This window comes from Phocoena phocoena, chromosome 21 (genome assembly GCF_963924675.1).
Source record: "Phocoena phocoena chromosome 21, mPhoPho1.1, whole genome shotgun sequence".
Classification (NCBI taxonomy): Eukaryota; Metazoa; Chordata; class Mammalia; order Artiodactyla; family Phocoenidae; genus Phocoena; species Phocoena phocoena.
The window spans coordinates 2,029,708-2,050,712 of record NC_089239.1 but is presented as its reverse complement, the minus strand read 5'-3'; the positions used below and the strand labels follow the sequence as shown (position 1 = coordinate 2,050,712).

General features: G+C 43.3%; 1 protein-coding gene and 1 pseudogene across 1 annotated transcript in view; one reads left to right on the top strand and one right to left on the bottom strand.

Annotated features, from left to right (window-relative positions):
• Positions 1 to 21,005, top strand: part of PSD3 (pleckstrin and Sec7 domain containing 3) — a 566,767-nt gene that overhangs the window by 44,912 nt on the left and 500,850 nt on the right. The gene's annotated exons all lie outside the window — the stretch shown is intronic.
• Positions 10,192 to 10,919, bottom strand: LOC136141910 (protein phosphatase 1F pseudogene; annotated as a pseudogene).

The following is a 21,005-nucleotide window of genomic DNA, read 5'->3' as shown; positions in this document are numbered from 1 at the left end:
ATCTAGTATCTATTTGACACTAACTCTGTGTTTGTTGAATAAATGTTGTCTTGAATTTGGTCTGAAAAGTGGGGGAATGCACAAATGTTTTACTGTTTGCACCAGACTGCACACTCTAGAGAAAAAGACCTGGTCTTGGTGACTAGATTAAAGACCATGGAATGAGTTGACAAAGAACAGTAAATATAGTGAAAAAGAACAGATAATAATTTACATTCATTTAATATCTGCTATAAACCGGGTACTAGATGCTTTCAAGGATACAATTGCTACAATCTTATTTAATCTATTTGATAACCAGGTGGGGATTAACACACTTACAAGTTAGTAAATGGGTTTAAGGGTAGAGTGACTTGGTTAGTGACTTAATTAATCATGGAGCCTAGATTTGAATCCCATCTGTTGCTCCAAAGTCCAGGCTGTTGGCATTACCCCAGTCTGGCTCAGAGAAGGGAGGCTACCATTGAAGCTATAGGCTGGCACTTGTTCGCAGCACGGGTTTGAGGGGGGAAGGCAGCCAGGAGATTGCAGGAATTAGTCAGTTGTGAGGTGATGAGTGCCTGGGCAAGAGTAATAAGCAGAGAGTGATCAATACATGTGATAGGCCCTGACAGGGAGGAGCCGGGTGTAGCACAGCATCTTACTTGGTCCTGAATGCAGTTGTTCGAGGTGGGGTGGGGGGACTGCAGTAGGGGCAGGGCACAGTCCTCAGCACAGATCCCCAGATGCAGCTGCTCCAGGCCCTGAGCTGGGAGACTGGCCAGCAGCGTGGGGAGAAGGAGACAAAAAAGACTCAGGTCCTGCAGAAAAATCATAATGTGGTTAATGCCTCTGTGAGTATCTGAGCCCTGACACAATATGTGGTCACGGTAGTTCCCCCCAGCTATGAACCTAAACATGGCCTGCAAAAGTAATAGGTTGGATCCCATTCTCCTCCCAGGTGGGATGGATTGTAGAGTCCACAGCCCCACAGAAGCATGACCAGATGAGAGGATTGTGTGGGAGCTGTTTGGCTGAATATCACAGTAAATGGAAAGGCTTTTGACCCTGAGCTACCACTAAAACTGCTTTGAGATCCTGTTTATGTAGCATGATTCCATACCTGTGAATTCTTACCACAATCATTTTGGCCAAATATGCTGTTTGCCAGTCTATGATATTTGGCAAAATGTGTGGTCTGATGCTGAACATAGAACTGGCCTCCTGGTTAACATGCATCAAGTCTTGGGTCTTTACTCTTTTTTTTTTCTACTCTTTTCTGTTCCACCCATTTTCTATAAGGTCAAAGTAGTTCATGGACATGTACCAGATTCCTGGGGACAGGCGGTAGGATAAGTAAGGACCCGGTCTTGTTGTAACTCCCTCCCTCCTACCTGCATTACTGGCCAACTCACTGGCAGCATATTCCTTTATTCAAATTTACCAAGATGGAAGTTGTATTTAACTGGAGATGAGAGTCATCATTCTTCTCTTGTAAAGTTGTGCTTTCTTTTTAGGAGGTATGATTCCTTTATAGGTATTTCATTCAATTAAAAAGAAAGAGAGAGAAAATTGAACTTTTGGCAGCAACATCAAGTGTTACGAATGAAATTAAAACACCGAAGCCAGTGCTCAAGCCTATTATGTGGATTTATGATATTCCTTTGAACTCTTCATAAGTTCAGTGCTTTTGAGTTTCAGTGACCCATGAAAAAAGTACTTTCATGAGGTGCTTTTGTTTATGTCCCAGACTTTTTTTTAAAGAAAACTGAAGAAATTCTGTTGGTGTCTGGACCTGGTCAACTTGTAGACAACCTTTGCTGGAATAGAATTGAAGGTTTTTGATATGTCAATCATTGATATTCTGCTGTTACGTATGATTTTCTTCACTTTATATATTATAGACCTAGATTTATCATGCCTGACATTTTGGTTTTAAACATACACTTAGGCTTGCTTGGAGAAGGACATGTTGGGGGCTCACTCATCTGGGAGCCTCACCCTGCATTTCACTAAGCATGTGGAGGGAAATAAGTTTGCAGAATGTAATTCTAGAAGGTGGGTGACCTGTGAAAGCACTTTAGAATTTGATATCCTTTAAAAAGTGGGGGGAGGGGTGCTGTAGGGTTGCAATACCATATGTTAGGTGCAATGTGGGAATCTGAATCTTTTCCTCATTTATTATGTAACGGTTTTGAAACCACATGTTCATCCAGCTGTTTCTCATCAGATTTGTTTTGTTTCCATATAAACACATACACATAAAATAAAACAAGTTTAATGAAAAGAGAAATTCTCTTTTCCCCTTAAAGTTTCTTTGATGATGAAATTCATGTGAAGGTCTGAATTATGACAATGTACAAGTTAAAGAATTCAGAAGAGAATTAGAACAAAATTCAGTTTTGATTATCTCTTGTCTCCCTTTTTCAAATATGTTTCTTCATTCCTTTGCTCTCTATAAAACCACATGGGAGGGCTTCCCTGGTGGTGCAGTGGTTAACGATCCGCCTGCCAATGCAGGGGACATGGGTTCGAGCCCTGGTCCGGGAAAATCCCACATGCCGCGGAACAACTAAGCCCATGCACCACAACTACTGAGCCTGCGCTCTAGAGCCCGCGAGTCACAACTACTGAGCCCACATGCCACAACTACTGAAGCCCACGTGCCTAGAGCCCATGCTCTGCAACAAGAGAAGCCACCGCAATGAGAAGCCCGCGCGCCGCAATGATGAGTAGTCCCTACTTGCTGCATGAAGACCCAACGCAGCCAAAAATAAATAAATAAATAAACTAATTAATTAAAAAAATAAATGGATTTTTTTTTAAAAACCACATAGGAAAAGCACAATTTTGAAATAATATTAGAAATCATAGTTTTTGGTTTCTTTTTTGTGAGAAAAGATAAAATGGCAGAAAAAGTGTGCTGATGACATCAAAACAGAGGAATTCTGGTTCAGAGCATGTTGGGAAACACTTACTTCTTACTCTTACCCTTGTCTCATTACTGAAAATTTGCCTGGGCGTATAGTCCAGTGTGTTTGTCTGACACATATTAACTTTGTATACAAAGACACATAGCTGCCCTTGAGTCTGGCCCAGCAAGTTCAAGAATTGTAGCATTTCCAGCAGTTACAGCTTTGCAAAGGGACAGAGCACATTATAAGACATTTTATTGTACTTTTGCACTGAATTTCATTTAAGTAAGAATAGTAACTTAGATTTCTATAAAAATTCATACTTTTTAGTAACTTAGATTTCTATAAACTTTATACATTCCCTCATTTAATCTTCACAAATTGATACCCCTTTTACTATGAATTTAAGGCTCAGGAGATTCTGACTCCACATAGATAAGTAAAATGGGTGTCATGCATTGGGGCTCATTCGTTATGGCGAATCACCCTACTACACTGGGGACCAGTCAGCTCCTAAAGGTAGGATAACTAGCTAGACCAGCTCCAGTTAGCTCTGACCTCTGTGTTAATGCCTGTCCCTTTTGTCTTCTGACTTACAGGGTTATGGGGCCATATAAAAAGTAGATAAGACAGATTCTACATAAAATGGAATCAAGTCTCATAGAGTGTAGAATGTTGGCGGTAGCAAAACTTTCCATACCATGTTGTCCAAACCTGACTCATGGGCAACATCCCTGACTTCCCCCCTTTCCAGGATACTTCCAGTAATAAGGGACACAGCCCCTCACACGTAGCTTCTTCAGCAAGCTCGTCACCTGCATGGTTATTCTGGTCCAAGCCCCAAGACTCTCTTACCTGACAACTGAATCTTATAGGTCTTCCTGTCATCACTCTTGTCCTGCTGCAAACTCCATGATCTATTCTCCACATAGCAGTAGGTGATCTTTTAAAATGTAATCAGGCCAAGTTATTCTCAGGCTTAAAATCCTCTAAGGTATCCCCACCAGTTAAAATCTAAATCCAAATTCTGAGCATGGCTTTCAGGCCCAAAGACCTGGACTCCCGCCTTCATGCTGAGCTCTGGTCCTTAGTGCTCTGCACCAACCACGAGGATCCTCTCACTGCTCCCATTTCACGACCTTTGCCCTCTCCCCAGGCTCCCCTCCCGTCTTTGTGGTACGTTCCCTCATTGTCAGGTCAATGCTCCAACATCATCTCCTCAGACCACCCTAACTAAAACATTTCCCACCAAGCCGCTTGCAAACCCTTGACCTGCTTTCTTTTTCGTCATGGCTCTTTTTGTTCCTTTATATTATTTAAAACGTTTATTCATGCAGATGTTTACTGTCAGCCTCCACTCACTCCATGAGGTAGGGACTTTGTCTCCTTCATTCTCCACTGTGTTTCCCAGTGTTGTCATCTTGTAGGTATTCTATAAATAAATTAAATTAATTAATCAATTATTAGAAAAATTTCCTTTCCATTTCAAGATTGAATACATGCAGGGGTGAAAGATGACTCTAAGATTCCATCCCTGGGTACCTGAAAGAGTGATGGATGTGGGACATGAGGAGCTGTAGGAATACAGAGTGGATGGCATCTAATGCCACCCATTGAACACCCCCTTACTCGGGAGATAGGGTTCATACAGCCAGCATGTCAGGGACTGGAATCCACATCCCCTCATTTCCCTGCTTTGTGTTCTTTCCAGGACATGACATCATTTCATCAGCAAGAAGTGAGGTTGGTGTACAAATAAAGGAGAGATGATGAATTTGGCTTTGGACATGCTGAGTTTGAGGTATCCCTGGGACGTTCACCAGTTAGATATAAAAACTGAAACTCAGAAATGAGCTCAGATACCTGCATTGATTTTGTAATTGAAATGTGGGAAAGGATGAGATTGCCAAGGTAGATAAAGAGCAAAAAACAAGAAAAGGGAGAGAAGAAGATGGAAAAAAAAAAAGCAAGGGCCAGAACATTTGCATATGGAAGAAATTTGCAGATAAAAAAAAAGGATGCACATGGTCTCATGAAGTCAAGGAAGAAAGAAGGTCAATGGAGGGAAGGTCCAGTAGGACAAGGACAAAGCAGGAGGAGGGGCAGTTTCAGCAGTGCAGGGTCAAAGGTCAGATTGCCAGGGACCCAGGTCCTGAGGATGAGGCCTTATTGGTTAAGATCACTGGAGTTAAACTGCCTGGATTTGGACCCAGACTTCAGCATTAACTGTAGGGCCTCAGGAAAGATTTTTAATCTCTCTAAGCCTTATTGCCTCATATACTAAATAGGGATAAAAGTATCATATTAAAATATTATGAGAAATAAATGAAATAATCCACTTAAATTGTTAAGCCCAGTTCCTGATGCATAGCAACTGCTCAATAACTTTAGATATCATTTCTCTCTCTCTTTTTTTTTTTTTGGCTGCGTTGGGTCTTCATTGCTGCGCGTGGGCTTTCTCTAGTTGTGGCGAGCAAGGGCTACTCTTCGTTGCGGTGCGCGGGCTTCTCATTGCGGTGGCTTCTGTTGTTGCGGAGCACAGGCTCAGAAGTTGTGGGTCGCAGGCTCTAGAGCACAGGCTCACTAGTTGTGGTGCACGGGCTTAGTTGCTCCGCGGCATGTGGAATCTTCCCAGACCAGGGATAGAACCCATCTCCCCTGCATTGGCAGGCAGATTCTTAACCACTGCACCACCAGGGAAGTCCCAGATATTATTTCTTTTGGTAAGAGTTTGGAATATAAAGGAAGGAGAAAGATAAGATATAAATTGGGGAGATTAACGGAGTTCAGGGAAGACCTCTTGAGTGAACAAAATCCTGTAAAGAAAGGAAAAAGGTTCATATATTTAGACACAGGGCTTAGTATTAGGGAGGAGAAGATAGATGTTGAGATAGGAGCACAAAACGGATGATAAGGATGAGAAGAGAGATGGGTATTTTGATAAAGAGAAGGTCTTTCAGTGTCACCTTGTTAGATCAGCCCATGGCCCCCACTGTTGAGAGCTTGTGAGTGCCTCTTTCTCACTACGCCACATGGGGCTGATAATTCCAACTTTCTGAACTGATACTGTTTGATAAGCACTGCCAGGGCTAAGGACAGAGCTCTGTAGAGGTGTAAGAAAGCCTCTCCAAGTGGCCACTGACCAACAGTGAATCGAGCCGCCATTCATGCAACACAATCATTAAGAATCTCAGGGCTGGAGGCATCTGAAAGGCCATCTGGCCCAAGATCACCTGAATTCCCTCCACAGCATCTCCAGCAGGCGGTTACATATAAGCTGCATTTGAACAGCATCCCATTTGGTATCTTGCAAGCCAGACCTTTCTTTCTCAGGTTAGACTGTTCAGCACAGGAATTCTCCCACTGACCTGCCATAGACTTGAAATTGCCATTTTCAATCACTCCTTAGGCTTAACAGACTGACGGATTCTTTTAAACCACAAATACATAACCTGGGGATGGAGATGCTGGTGATGCCTTTTCTGTAAGAGTCCTTGTCAGTCACAAGGGATGACTCCAAGGAGGGGTAAATCTAACGTGCGGTGGGAGGGCTGCAGATGTTAACATCTGAGGATGCTTAACACCAAGGGATGTTAAAGAGCATAAGACACTGCTACAAAAGCCAACATGCAAGCACAGGGTATTCAGAGGAAGGGAAATATTGAAGTCATGTTCATCCTTTGTCTTATTCTGGCCCCAGGTGGGCACTGGGGTGTGCCACCATCTAAAGAGGAGCCCGGGCTTCCCTGGTGGCACAGTGGTTGAGAGTCCGCCTGCCGATGCAGGGGACACGGGTTCATGCCCTGGTCCGGGAAGATCCCACAGGACGTGGAGCGGCTGGACCCGTGAGCCACGGCCGCTGAGCCTGCGTGCGCGTCCAGAGCCTGTGCTCCGCAACGGGAGAGGCCACAACAGTGAGAGGGCTGCGTACCGAAAAAAAAGAGGAGCCCAGGCCTGAGCATTCACTCCTTGCCCTCATGTAAACGAGGACATTTCAATTACTGGCAATGAGGTAGTCCATTGAATCCATTTAAATGGACCCAGCCAGAGGTTCATGGATCTGGTTTAAGCTAGGATAGCGGAAGGTATTCTCAATCTACCTGAGGATAAGACTTCCAACCAGCCATGTAACCCTACCACAATCCAAATGGAGCCCAGCCCAGCCCAGCCCAGCCCTCTGTGAGTTCAGCTAACTCTGAACTTTGTTTTTCCTCATCTGTGAAATACCTCACCTATTAGAATGCAGGGAGCTAGAGTAGAGGGCCTTGGGTGGGTCTTCCCACTTCTAAATTCCATGATAGTAGCTCAGCTACAAGATCTCCCTGGAGACTCAAGAGATCATAGCAAGGAGGCAGGTAGGAAAGGAGCAACGGCAGCTCCAGAATTTCAACCTATGGCAGACCTGGAGCCCATCTGTTTGGAGGTTTGACAATCTGGAGAGCTTGTCACGTAGTTCCATCTGCATGGCAAACAGCGGTTTTTACTTCGATTGCATAAGCATTGGTGGGAGTTAAGGGAGGTTGACAAGCTCCCTGCAAACAACCCTTGTGCCATTTTGGGAAATAGGTCCTGGCGGATGATGTGGCCATTCCTCCACCTCTCACTCGGGGCAATCTCCATACCCTGCATTCAGCTTTAGGAAACGGAAAGGCTCAGCAGTGGCATTTGAGTATTGTCACCATCAGAAGATATTCCTTTTTCATCAGGAAACTTTGGTTATCACTAATTTTCTCTTCTGCCTGAGTGTATGATGTGAGTTGGTTAAAATTTGGCCAAAAGAAGCACAAAAGAGAGACTAGACAATTTGTTAAAAATATAAAGGGTGATAAAAATTTTTTTAAATCCTTTCCTTAATTCAATGATGAAGTATGGCTGTTAATGGAAAACGAATTGGTCTACTCCGGCCATAAACACTTTACGTTTATGTTAATCACACTAGCGTTAATACCAAACACTGTAAATCTATTAATAGCAGTTTTCATCTTCATAGTACTTTACCAACAACTAATTAATTAAGCAAACCTGTTTTAACTGGTTGCCATGGTAGCAGAGATGCACAGAAATGGTTGCATCCATCAAATTCATTCTTAGCTCCTGAAATATAATTCAGTTTGGGCAATAAGTTCTCATTATGCAGCACCATAATGTGTTTAGAACGATAATTACTATGTTAGTAATGAAAAGATTTGCGAGTACACATAAATACATGCAGTAGTAAATATTTAAAAAGATAATTTTTATGCTTATTACCTATAAAATCTTTTCCTCCACTGAATCTGGTAGCCAAAACATGACAATTTCATCTGTAATTATTACTCTGTTTATACCTTATCTACTGTGTTTGCTCTTCAGTACCCATCCTGAGAAGATGGTCATCCAGATGAAAGAGGCTTCCAAAAATTTGCCGCTGAATAAACAGTGAGGAGAGGAGTTGCGGGGCAGGGTGGGGAGATGACAGTTGCCATCTTCAAGGGTCTGAAGGCTATTGGAGTGGAAGAGGAATGGGAGTGGTGGCTTGACCGCTGGTGTCCAGACCAGCGTGAATGGCGAAGCTACAGGGAGGCATGTGTGACCTGCGGCCCCATGGCACAGGGGTTACATAGGATGCTCTGGAGTCAGGCTGGACCTAAATCCAGACCCCGTCCTTGCTGTGGTGGGGTTAGTTGCTCGGAGCCACCGGCCTGCTGCATGGGGTCGTGTGGGGATTCCCAGCTAATGCACGGAGGCCTCTGCCTAGCACAGAGTAAATAGAACATGAGTGTTAGCTCTTTATTAGTGGAGGATTTTTACCTGAAGTTTGTTAAAAATAGAATGGGTTGCTTTGTGAAGCAATGACTCACTTCTCTGTCAACCGGAAGTAATGAAGCAGAACCTGGATGGCCACCTGTTAAAACTGCTGTATAAGGGCTTCCTGCCTTGAGGGTAAGGTTGAAATAGATGATTTCCAGGTCCACGATTCCATGAATTTGGGGGAGGAGGGGAAGGAGGAAGGACTTCTATTTTCATCCTTCAACCTTTGCTTCACTGGATTCTTACTATAATGTAATACTTGGGTGAACTAGGTTTGTGACGTAGTGTTATTGGTAAAATGGTATTATATGGAGCAAACTGTTCTCTTTCAGAAAGAAAGTCCTGAGCTAGCCTTAATTCTAAGAAAGACACTCACTAATTTGACTGTTTAGTCTCTGCCAAGTTTTCCTCCGAGACCCTTTAGGTCCTTTTCAAATGGAGATGTTTTTCCAACTAGTTTCCTTAAGTCTGTGGCTCACTGTGTTCTAAAATTACGTTATTTCCCTTATTATCCAGAATGTCATCTGTCTACAGTCATATTTCTCTAAATATTTGTACCTATCTTTACCTTGTCCTTTAAATCCTCATCAGTGAGCAGGCAAAGAACCAGCCTAGGTGTGTTCTCAGCAAAGGTGCTTTTAATAAACACAGCCTAAGCTAAAACAGCTCTGCTTCAGAGAATTCTTTCTTGACTAGAGTGGTAGCCCTGAGCTCCCGGGTGGCGGGTGGCGGGGCTCCCAGCTTACAGTCTTAGACCTGGAAGGTTTTCTGTTCAGATTCAAATGCAGCCTTGTTAATTCTGGTGAGGTCTGTGCTCAGAGCATCTGATGACGGTGCCCACCCCCCCACCGCCCCCCCACCCCGCGTCTCCTCCTGCCTTGTCGACTGGGCCAGGCCTCAGCTCTCTGGACCTGTTTCCCGATCTCAGAAATGGACACGATCTTAGTATCCACCCTGCTAGGAGGACCCCCGAGGTTCCGAGGTGAGGTTCAGTGGGCGGTAAGGTCACAGAGGGACCAATGCGTCCTTTCTTCTTTCAGAAACAAACGCGCCTCATCGCGCTAACTGCCAACACCAGCAGCCTAGTGACACCTTCCCCGGGGGAGGTGTTTGGAGGGTGGGGAGGGTCAGGTGGACCTTGTGTTGCTGCTTCGCTTTATTGCCCTTCGCAGATGGTGCGTTTTTCACAAATTGAAGGTTTGTGGCAACCCTGCGCCGAGCAAGTTTATTGGCACCATTTTTCCAACAGCATTTGCTCACTTCCTGTCTCTGTGCCGCATTTTGGTAACTCCTGCGATATTTCAAACTTTTTCATTATTATTATTCTCTGTCGTGATGATCTGTGAGCAGTCATCTTTGATGTTCCTACTGCAAAAAGATCGCGACTGGAAGGCTCAGATGACGGCTACCATTTTTTAGCAATAAGGCGTTTTTTACCGTACATGTGTTGCTTTAGACGTAATTCTGCTGTACGCTTATAGATGAGGGTACAGTGTAAACGTAGCTTTTATCTGTACTCTCGCCGGGCTTTCCAGAGGAACATATCATCGGTGCAGCGGAAGGCTGCTCGCAGGGCCCCCGCGGGGTCAGTGGGCATCTCCGGCTGGTGGGCAGCAACAGCGTGCATGTGCACAGACGCGTACCCCGCGGCGTCCACCCCTCCGTGCCCATCGAACACGGCAAAGTAGGCGCCGTCCACAGAGTCCGATAGGCCAAAGAGCAGGTTGAAGGCTGGGAGGCACACGTGCTGGTCCTCCATCCTGAGGCGCGCATTACGGATGGCATGCACGGAGACGAGCCACTGCCGCTGCGGGACCCAGACAGCCACGGGCACCTGCTTCTACCACTGGCTGCACACTTCCCAGGGCCGGTCAAAGAGGCTCTGCACCAGGCCCGCAGCGTCCAGCAGGCTCACAGGGGCCTCCTCCTCCTCATCGCGATCCTCCTCCACCTGCTCCGGCAACTTCCGCAACTCAGAAAGGTCCGTCCAGGTCCGTCCGCGGCAGCCAGGCAGGCAGCAAGTGGCGGCCGAGCGCTCCTGCTGTTCAGGAAGCCCATGGCCAGCTCAGCTAGCTCGCCTTCCAGCTCCTCCTGGATCAGCATTGTACCTCGGACCTTCCATGGCAACGGGCTCTCCGGGCCCAGCGGGGCTGGGAAGTCGCGGAGGAGTGCGTCCAGGAGGCTGGGGTTCTCCTCTGTCTTCTGGCTGTTCTGCTGTGGGGGTCCCGAGGCCATGCCCAGAGCATCCCCGGGGGCTGCTGCCAGGTCGTTGGTCTTCATTCTGCCACTCGGCCGCCCGGTGCCCGCTAGCCGCTCCCCCCAGCCTAGGTTTTTAACAGTGTGGGCTTCTTTCTCGTTTTTCTTTTTTTCTCTCTAATAACACCGTAGGGTGACAGCTCTGGCCTAGCTGCTAAACGTCTGCCCAGAGCCGCTGAAGTCCACACAGTTACAGGCTTGTTTGTGGGACCTGGTGTCAGGTCCATCACAACCACTCATGAGACTGCTACTCCTGGGAGTGTGGTTGTCACTATGACAACAGGCTGAGAAGACTAGGGATAGACTGAGAACTTTACAGCGAGGCTGAGAGGGAGCCCAGGGAAAAGGAAAGAGAAAATAAATCCTAGGGAGGTCACCAAGGCAAGGGTGCAGGGCTGGGTGTAAGCAGTACAGGTAGAAAGGAGACAGAAGGAGAAGGAGAGCAAGAAAAGAAGAGGTTTAAAATCTGTCCTGATTCTCACTTTTAAGCCCTATGTCTACATAGATCCTTTAGATGCAATAGAAGCCCTACTCCTTAGAAGAAATAAAAATTAAGGTTTGAAAAACAAAATATGTTCTAAAAGAGAAAAGAAAAATGTCCTTTTACGGATAACCATTCTAGAATCAATCATTTACTATAAAAGCACCATAACAGCATCAGCAATATAAACTAGTATGGGCAATTTCTATAGAAAACCACAAAGGAGGAAAAAATTAAACGAGAAAACAATCTCATATCCAAAAATATGATGATTGTGTATCTTTAGCTATTAAATAACTTTCAGAAATCACATACAAAGTCTTTTTTTCTGAACAAAATGGATTTGAAGATGTCCTGTTGTTTTGTGTGTGTGACAACTACGTGACATTTTAACCAAATGACAAAATTTAGAGCATTAAAGTAGCCCTCCTTCTTATTGTTAAAAGTTGCAGAAGTTCTTCAACTGTAATATGTGCATATTCAACTTATATTCACAACGAAATGAGAGGCAAGTTCTACAGTCTGACATTAATGTTGAATATCCATCAACTACAAATTACTAATCTTTTTTGGAAATATTTTTCATCTGAAAAAAATCAGTAGCAGGTTAATATAGCTTAAATTACGAAAGAAATCAACTTGGCTTTCAATTTCGTTTCTAAACATTATATTTAACAAATAAACATAAGGGATAGATAAAACCACGTCTCATTTCTGAGGTGGGTGGGTGTGTGTTTGGGGTTAGTGTAAGAGGATGAAATGTTGATTTTTTAAAAATATTAAATTGCTCTACAAATCTTAAAGCATTTTATTTGTAACTCATTTGACAAGTGAAGACAGTGGCTGGAGTGAAGGGCCCAGATAGGACCCACTGCCCCCAGGTTGGCCTCCTCCAGTGGTCCCCCCCGTCTGGGGTCCAGTGGCCTGAGCATCCATCCCCAAGTCACGCCGAGCAGCAGGAAGGCCCCCCTAGAAGGTGATCACTGCTCCAGAATAGAGCAGATCATGGCACGTGTCCACCTAGGACATTTATAAAGTAAAATATTATGACGACGGTACTCAAATAAGTGTCTTTCAAGCTGTGCCAAGAGTCTGTAAAGGGTTTCCCCACCTGTAAGGCAAAGAGGTCGGGTTACATCATCTCTAGTGTTCCTCCTAGTCCCCTCTATGACGCTGAGACTTTTTCTCGTGGTTTTATCTTCCACTCTTATTTAGTTAGCATACACAAAAGGCCAAAAAATTTTTTAAATTGGTAAGATCAATGCAATAGAAGAGAGTTCAAAAATAGACCCACACATATATGCTCAATTGATTTTCAACACAATAATTACATGAGGAAAGGGTAATCTTTTCAAGAATGGTTTTAGAACAATTGGCTATCCATGTAGGAAGAAAGGAACCTTGACTTTTAACTCATACCACATAAAAAAATTCAGTTGTAATGTAAACATAAGAGTTAAAATTATAAAACTTCTAGAAGCAAACATAGGAGAAAATCTTTGTGACATTATATTAGGCAAAGATTCCTTAGGAAACAAAAAAACACAAACCATAACAGAAAAATTGGCAGATTGGATTTTTAAATTAAAAACTCTTGCTGTTCAAAGACACTTAAGAAATTGAAAAGACAAGCCAAAAACAGGGAGAAAATTATATGTATTTACAAATACAAATACATTTATAAATATGTATTTACAAAATACCTATCTGATATAGAACTTGGATTCAGGATATATAAAGAATTCTTACAACTTAATAAAAAGAAGACAAAAAGATTCCATTTTAGAAAATGGGGAAAAGATTTAAATAGACACTTTATAAAAGAAGACATACGAATTGAAAATAAGCACATGACAGGATGCTCAATTATTATTTATCATTAAGAAATGCTAGTCAAACTACAATGAGATACCACTCTACGTACACAAAAGGCCAAAAATTTTTAAAAACTGATAATATCAAGTGTTGGCAACAATGTAGTATACTGGAACTCTCAAACATTGCAGATGGGAAAGCAAAATAATATGGCCACTTTGGAAAACTGTTTTGCGTTTAAAAAAAAATAAACATACATTAACCATATGACCCAGAAATATCGCTTCTGGATATTTATCCAAGAAAAAAACATATGCACTATACACAAAAACTTGAATATCGAAGTTCATAACATTTTCTTTGTAATAGCCAAAAACTGGACACAACCCAAATGTCCATCACCTGGTGAATAAACAAATTATATTGATATATCCATATAATGGAACACTACTAAACAACAAAGAGGAAAAACTACAGATCCATATAAAAACATGCATGAATCTATGTGAACGCAGCCAGACAACAAAAGATTTCATACTGCATGATTACATTTATGTGGGATTCTAGAAAAGGGAAAACTACAGCGGAGAGAAAAGCGAGTTAGTAGTTGTTAGGATCCAGGGTCTGGAGGGAGGGGTTGACTGCAAAGGGGCATGGAAATTTGTGGGGAGAGAAGGTGTGAAATGTCTTTTTTTTTTAATTTATTTTATTTTTGGCTATGTTGGGTCTTCGTTGCTGCGCAGGTTTACTCTCGTTGGGGTGAGTGGGGGCTACTCTTCGTTGCGGTGCGCAGACTTCTCATTGCGGTGGCTTCTCTTGTTGCAGAGCACAGGCTTTAGGCGCACAGGCTTCAGTAGTTGTGGCACGTGGGCTCAGTAGTTGTGGCTCGCGGGCTTTAGAGCACAGGCTCAGTAGTTGTGGCACACGGGCTTAGTTGCTCCGCTGCATGTGGGATCTTCCCGGACCAGGGATCGAACCTGTGTCCCCTGCATTGGCAGACGGATTCTTAACCACTGTTCCACCAGGGAAGCCCTGGTGTGAAATATCTTGATTGTAGTGGTGATTTACAGAACTAGATACATTTGCCAAAGCTCACTGAACTCTGAACTTAACAATTCTTATCACCAGTTCCAACGTGTGTGGGTTTTTCCCCACACCACTAAGCAGTTCCCCAGTGCCAGCTGGGTGTCCTACAGTTCAAGTCAATTGTGACACTATCTACCTGGAGATACCATCAAAGCCGACAGATTAAGGGCTCATCCTTAAGGAACGAAAGGCAAGATTGTGTTCCTTGTGTTCTCCAACCCAGAACCTCATCCTTTTGTTTTTTTAAGGAGGCTTCATTACATAGGCACAGTTGATTAAATCACTGGCAATTGGCATCAATTCAACCTCCAGCCCCTCTCCCCTTCCCAGAGGTCAAGGGGTTGGGACTGAAAGTTCTAGACCTTTTTTTTTTGCGGTGCGCGGGCCTCTCTCTGTTGTGGCCTCTCCTGTTGCGGATCACAGGCTCCGGACGCGCAGGTTCAGCGGCCATGGCTCATGGACCCAGCCGCTCCGCAGCATGCGGGATCCTCCCAGACCGGGGCACGAACCCGTATCCCCTACATGGCAAGGGGACTCTCAACCACTGCGCCACCAGGGAAGCCCAGGTTCTAGCCCTTTAACCACAGGGTTGGTTCTCCTTGCAACCAGCCCCCACCCTCAGGTGAGGTTCTAAAGTCATGCCATCAACATAACAAAAGACGCTTTTGCTCTCACCACTTAGGAATTTCGAGACCTTCAGGAGCTCTGTCAGGAGCAGAAGGAAGACCAAGTATATTTCTTATTATAAATCACAGTACCACAGCAATAACATTGGTGAGTTTTACAGTATGTAAACTATCCATCAGTAAAGCTGATTTTGAAGGAAAGAAACCCTTTTCTCCAGGGTTCCTGATTGTAGATTTATATGAATCAATAGGGCCAAAATAGCTGGGCTCACAGAGTTCAGAAGTAAGGTGACTCGAAAAGAGCCACTCGGTCAGAATTCAGCCCCAGGAACTTGTCAACTCTTGCAGGTAATTCAGCAGATGTGTCCAGAATGAGGGTCTTTAATGGGAAATGGAGAGAGAACGGGTAGATTTCTCTCCTTTCATGAACACAGTTACAGAAATTTTCAAATGTAAGAGTTCCTAAAGCAGATATTTTGAGCTGAGAGTTCTATTGGAAGTTCTCTTACCTGCTTTGTTGACAGTGTTCACCAACATTTCTCTCTGTAGAGCCACTGAAATCAGAGGAATCCCTAACCCACATGCTAGTCCCTCCCAAAATAAGGAGAGAGAATTCATTCATCTATGCATTCAGGGAACATTTGATGGGCAACTCCTCTGTGCTGGGCAATATGCCTTGGGCAGGAGAAAAAAAGGAAGTAAATAAAGAAGGTGTGGTCATCTCTGCACCTGAAGGCTAGTCTGGTCTGAGTTTCTTGGGGTCACAATTCAGAACATTTACAGATTCAGCTTCTGGGATTTGCCGTTATCACTAAAGCCTTGCCAGAAAGATTGTGAGGATTGTGACAATAAAGACTGCTTTTGAACACCAGGGTACTTTTACAATGTGAACACACTCAGGCATTGGTAATTTTCATAGGTCATTTCTACTCTGGAAAAATATTATACGTGAAATGCTTATTTCAGCAAAGTAGTTTTTATATGGAATCCCCCTTCAATACAAACACTGCTTTTGAAACAGTTCCTTTTCACTGGAATAATTCTGAAAAAGTAATTTGTTTTTTGAGGGAAATAGGGACTGTCCCCCAAATATTTTCAGTAATTATTTGGACAGTAAAGCATTTTCTAGTGGAGTAGGAGGATGCAGATAGGTTTTCAAGTGTGAAATAGAAAAGCAGCTATACCTATGTACCTTGGTTTTTGTTCTTGATGGTTGAGTCAGTACTTAGTACTGTACTAAAAAGCCTTATATTCTCAGAAAAATAAACCAGGGCAATCATATGGTATTGTTAGGGAACCGTTGGCCAAAACCACTCACCTTGGCCAGGCACAATAATAACCACTTGCATGAGTTGTCTCACAATAGGAGGTCCTGATAAGGAACATGGTGCTGCCACCTAAAACCAACCTGGAGAATTCGGGAGGGGCCAAAAGGAGGGAGGAGATGCCAGCCCGTAATATGTCCTGCCGACCTCCCAGAAATCCTCGTGCTGGAAACCGTCTTGGCTAAGAGATGCATGTACCATCAGGAAGGACAGTGAGTCAGACCAAATATGGGCACAAGCAAGATGATTGGCCAGAGACAACCCCCAAAGCTAACCCCCATCACCATAAAACCTGAGACTGCAAGCCGCATGACAGAGCAGTTCTACTGGGTTCCCCTACCCTGCTGCTCTCCACCTGGGTGTCCCTTCCCAACAAAGTCTTTTGCTTTGTCAGTAAGTGTGTCTCCTCGGACAATTCATTTCTGGGTGTTAAACAAGAGCCCAATTCTGGGTCCCCCTTCTGGTAACAGTATCTTTGGACCAAACTTTCACTTGCCATTCAGTGCCTCCTATGTGCCAAAGCCCCTGTGAGGCCGTGCTGTCCAGCAGAACTCTGCAATGATGGAAAGGTTTTCTATGACTGCACTGTCTAAATATAGTAGTCAGGCTCAGAAACTGGGTTTTAATTTAATTTAATTCTTTTAAATGGCTACATATGGCTAGTAGTTATCAAGTTGGACAGGTTGGGTATGAGGAATAGGTAATATGAAGTGTCCCAATATGCACAATGTGGTCGTGGTGAATTGGGCTAGGTGTAGATGGAGGAATTTTTCAGTGATTTCTGTCCACAAGGGTACCAGTCTTTCAGTCATCACCTTCAAACATATAAATCTACAATGGAGGTGATTAAGGCATATCCAGAGGTACAATATGTAATGTATATACTTAAATGTCCATGTAAATATATGTGCACATGTATTTATAGCAAGAAAAAAATGCTTTGACTCTTTCAAGTCAAGAAAGGTAAGAGGATGGTAGGTAGAATGGGGCTCTTTCTGTCTCAGGTTCTACTGAGGTGTCAATGCATTAGCTATGAAAGTGTACAAAGTGAATGTGAAACAGACCTCCACCCCATGTACAGATTTTTAAGGAAATGGTCCTGAGATCCTGCTCCACAATCTTGGATCCCATAGTTAGATCAAAGCTGTAAAAAGAAGTGAGTGTGAGGAGATTGGGAGGACATGGTGACTAGAGGTGTTGCCTGGTTCTACTCCCCATTAGGGGAAGGTGGGAGGTTCTACTCTATGACCCCAAGACTCATAAAGGGACTTCAAAGAGACTCGTTGGAGAAATTTGAAGTTGTTCCCTGTAGCTGGAAAATACTGAGGATAGTGGCCTCACTCATGCCCCAGAAAGCTAATGGAGACTGTTGCTTTCCAGGAAACTCAGTGGGAGAGAGAGTTGAGTGCTCTAGGGGCAGGGCCTGAGATCCCCTGCTGTGTGGTTGGGATTAGCTTGCACTTCCAGAGTTGCTGAGCAAGGGCCATGAGTGTTCTTGTGGACCAGACGTGGGCCACATGCAAGATAGTTGGCCTGGGGTCTACCTTCCTGTGGTCTATCCATTGGGGTGGGCTGGAGAGTATCAGTAAGAAGAGGAGGTGTCCCAGTGGGTACTTAGGGCTGTGGAACAGGAGCAGAGGTTGTCACCTACACTCTCCTTCCCATAGCACACTTCCAGCTAAGCAGGGAAGAAGATCTGATGTCAGGTCAAGTTTGGGCTTTCCAGGATGGGGTAGTTTAATTACTGAACTGACCCTGTGTCTAGAGTGAGCTGAACAATTTCTGGGCCTGCCAAGTTTTCATTTAATGACAGGGAAGAGTTTCCCCCACCGAATGAGATGATTGTGGAGAACAGTTTTGGTTATACCAGGATGGAACTTATTCAACATCCTGGTTCTAATGTATGTAGTCATTCCATTCGATTTTTCTTGGTATAATTCCAAGAAGCTGTGGTTGACACTTCTTTTGTAACAAAAAATACAGAAATTAAATACAAATTAATTAATAAACAATTTCTATCAGCCTGGAAACCTATATATTAATTAAATATCTTTTTTAGTGAATTCTAGAAGTAATTATTTTTGCAAAAAATAGTAAACAAATATTAGTAACTAGGTCAGGCATAACAAATTAGCTTGAGACAAAGTGAGAAATTGCTAGAACTATAGGTACAAACACTCTCTTCCATTCTTCTTGAAAATGATAGAATGAACGTGTTGATAAAAAGAGAAGTGATGATTGTAGGGTGTAGGGAGACAGCAGAATAGAGAAAATGCTAACTGAAAACTTTAGAGAGGAAAAATTTTCATGTAAAAATAACTTGACAATATTCCATTAAGAGCATCTACCTGCTCTCCTCCTATTTTTTCAACCTCCTCTGCTGGTTCTTACTCATCCCTCTAACTTCTTAGTGTTGCCTTGGACTTTCTCTTTCTCTTTATCCGCCTCTTTGGTGATCTCATCTCATTTCATGGGTGTAAATACCACTTCTACTCTAACTTCCAAATTTATAGCTCCAGCACCAACCTCTTCCCTGAATTCTGATCTCCAACTGCTTATGCAGCACTACCATTGGGTGTCTGAAAGATGTCTGCAACTCACCATGTCCACAGCTGAGCGCTGACATCCCCCGCCTAGTCCTGCTCCCCTGCAGGTTCTTCCCAGCTCAGTTTCCCAACTCCATCTTTCAAGCAGTTCTCCCCCAAACACTTGGAGTCATCCTTGACTCTCTTTCTCTTCCACCCTCTATTGATCAGAAAATCTTGTCAGCTCAGCCTTCAAAATACGACAGAATCTGAACAATTCTCACTACCTCCTTTGCTTCCACCCTGGCCTATGCCACCCTCATCTGCTTGGATTGTTGCATTAGCCTCCTAATTCACTTCCCTGTTTCCGACACCCCATACAAGGTGATCCTGGTAAAAGAGAAATCAGATCCCGCTACTCCTCTGCTCAAAAGCTTCCAAAGTCACTTAAAAGCCCAGATCCTCTCAGTAGCCTGTAAGACCCCACACACCACACCTCCTGCCATCACCCGTCCTCACTCGGCTCTTGGCACACTGACATCTTTGCTGTGGCCCGAACACGCCAGGCGAGCCCTCGGGGCCTCTACACTCACAGTTCCTCACCTGTCTGTCTGTGAGGCTGGCGCCTCACCTCCTTCAGATCCTCACTCAGATTTCCCCTTCTCAGGCGCATCCTTCTCCAAACACCCTTTGCAGCCATCCACTCCCCACACCCACACTCCTTACTCCTTGTCCCTCTTCCTTGTTTTATTTTTCTCTAAAATGCTTATCACCATATCAGGTCTTATAAATATTAACTTATCTTGCATATTTTCTGTCTTCCCAAGGTCATTAGACTGTAAGCTTCGTGAGGACAGGGATGTTTCATTTACTGCTAAAGTCAGTGAACTATACCTAGTACAATACATGCAAATGTTCAAGAAATATTGGTCATATGAATGAATAAAAGAATAGCTATCCATGAGAAAGATAATAAAAAATAAGCTGAAACCTTTATTACTTGTGTTTCTTCTTCTCCTTCTCCTTCCTCTTCTTCTTCTTCCCAGACATAGCCTAACTTATTTGGATCCTGGGGAAAAGGTGAACTGGGTCCAGCCTATGATCTAACATTTCTGTGCATGCAGCACAGGGAGCCAATGTCAATTCCTCCTTGATCTGCCCCTGATTCTCTGCTCTTTGAAATCACCTCAGCACAGTGACCAGATTTTTACTCTTTGCTTCTTGTCTCCCAATCCTCTTATCCATCCAGCATCCATTCAGTATTCAGTAGAGTCACATGCCAGGTGAATTTTGTCTTAGATCTGTCCTTTCAGTTTCACCTTGGGCTACTGAAATTCAAGGACAAGTGATTTTAGATTGTTGTATATTTGAGTTGAATATTTGTTGTGTATGTAAGTTGAATAATTCTACCTTGGATAAGGGCAAATTTCAACTCAACAATTATTCACTGAGTCTTTACTATGGACCAAGAACAGTGCTAGAAGCTAGGAATTTGACAATAAATAAGCTAACGTTCTCCACTCTAATATACCAGTTATTTGTATACAACAGATAAATGATTAATGTGTTAAGAGGTCTTCTAATTGAAAATATTGTAGAGGTTAGAGTTTGTGTATTTCAAATAAAAACTTTAAAAATGCATGTTTTAAGACTCTTGGATTGTTTGAGAATTCAGGTAAAAACGAGGAGTGAACCGTAGAACGCAATGAGAAATTTTCTTTTTCTCTTTTGACATGAAATAACTGACATCTATGAAATGATAAAATTCACAATATTAATAAAGATGAATTTAAGAGCACTTAATGTTAATCATTGCCTAAATAACTTGAAATGTCCCCATATCCTACGGCTCACATATGAAAGAAACTTGAGACGTCTTCCTAAATTCGACAACACAGTAAAATTGTACATGTTATTTTCAATAATGAATGTGAGACAGGAACTTTTCTAAAGTGTCAATTAAAAAAACCAAACAACTTTTGATCAACTATGCTGGAGAAAAGACTTTTTATTCTACCCATCAGAAATGATGTTACAGAATTATTCTACCACTTCACACTCATTAGAACAGCTATAAAATCAAAATACAGACAATAACCAGTGTTGGTTAGAATGTGGAGAAATTGGAACCCTCATACATTGCTGATGGGAATACGAGATGGTGCAGCCACTGCGAGGCACAGTTTGGCAATAAAATTAAACAGAGT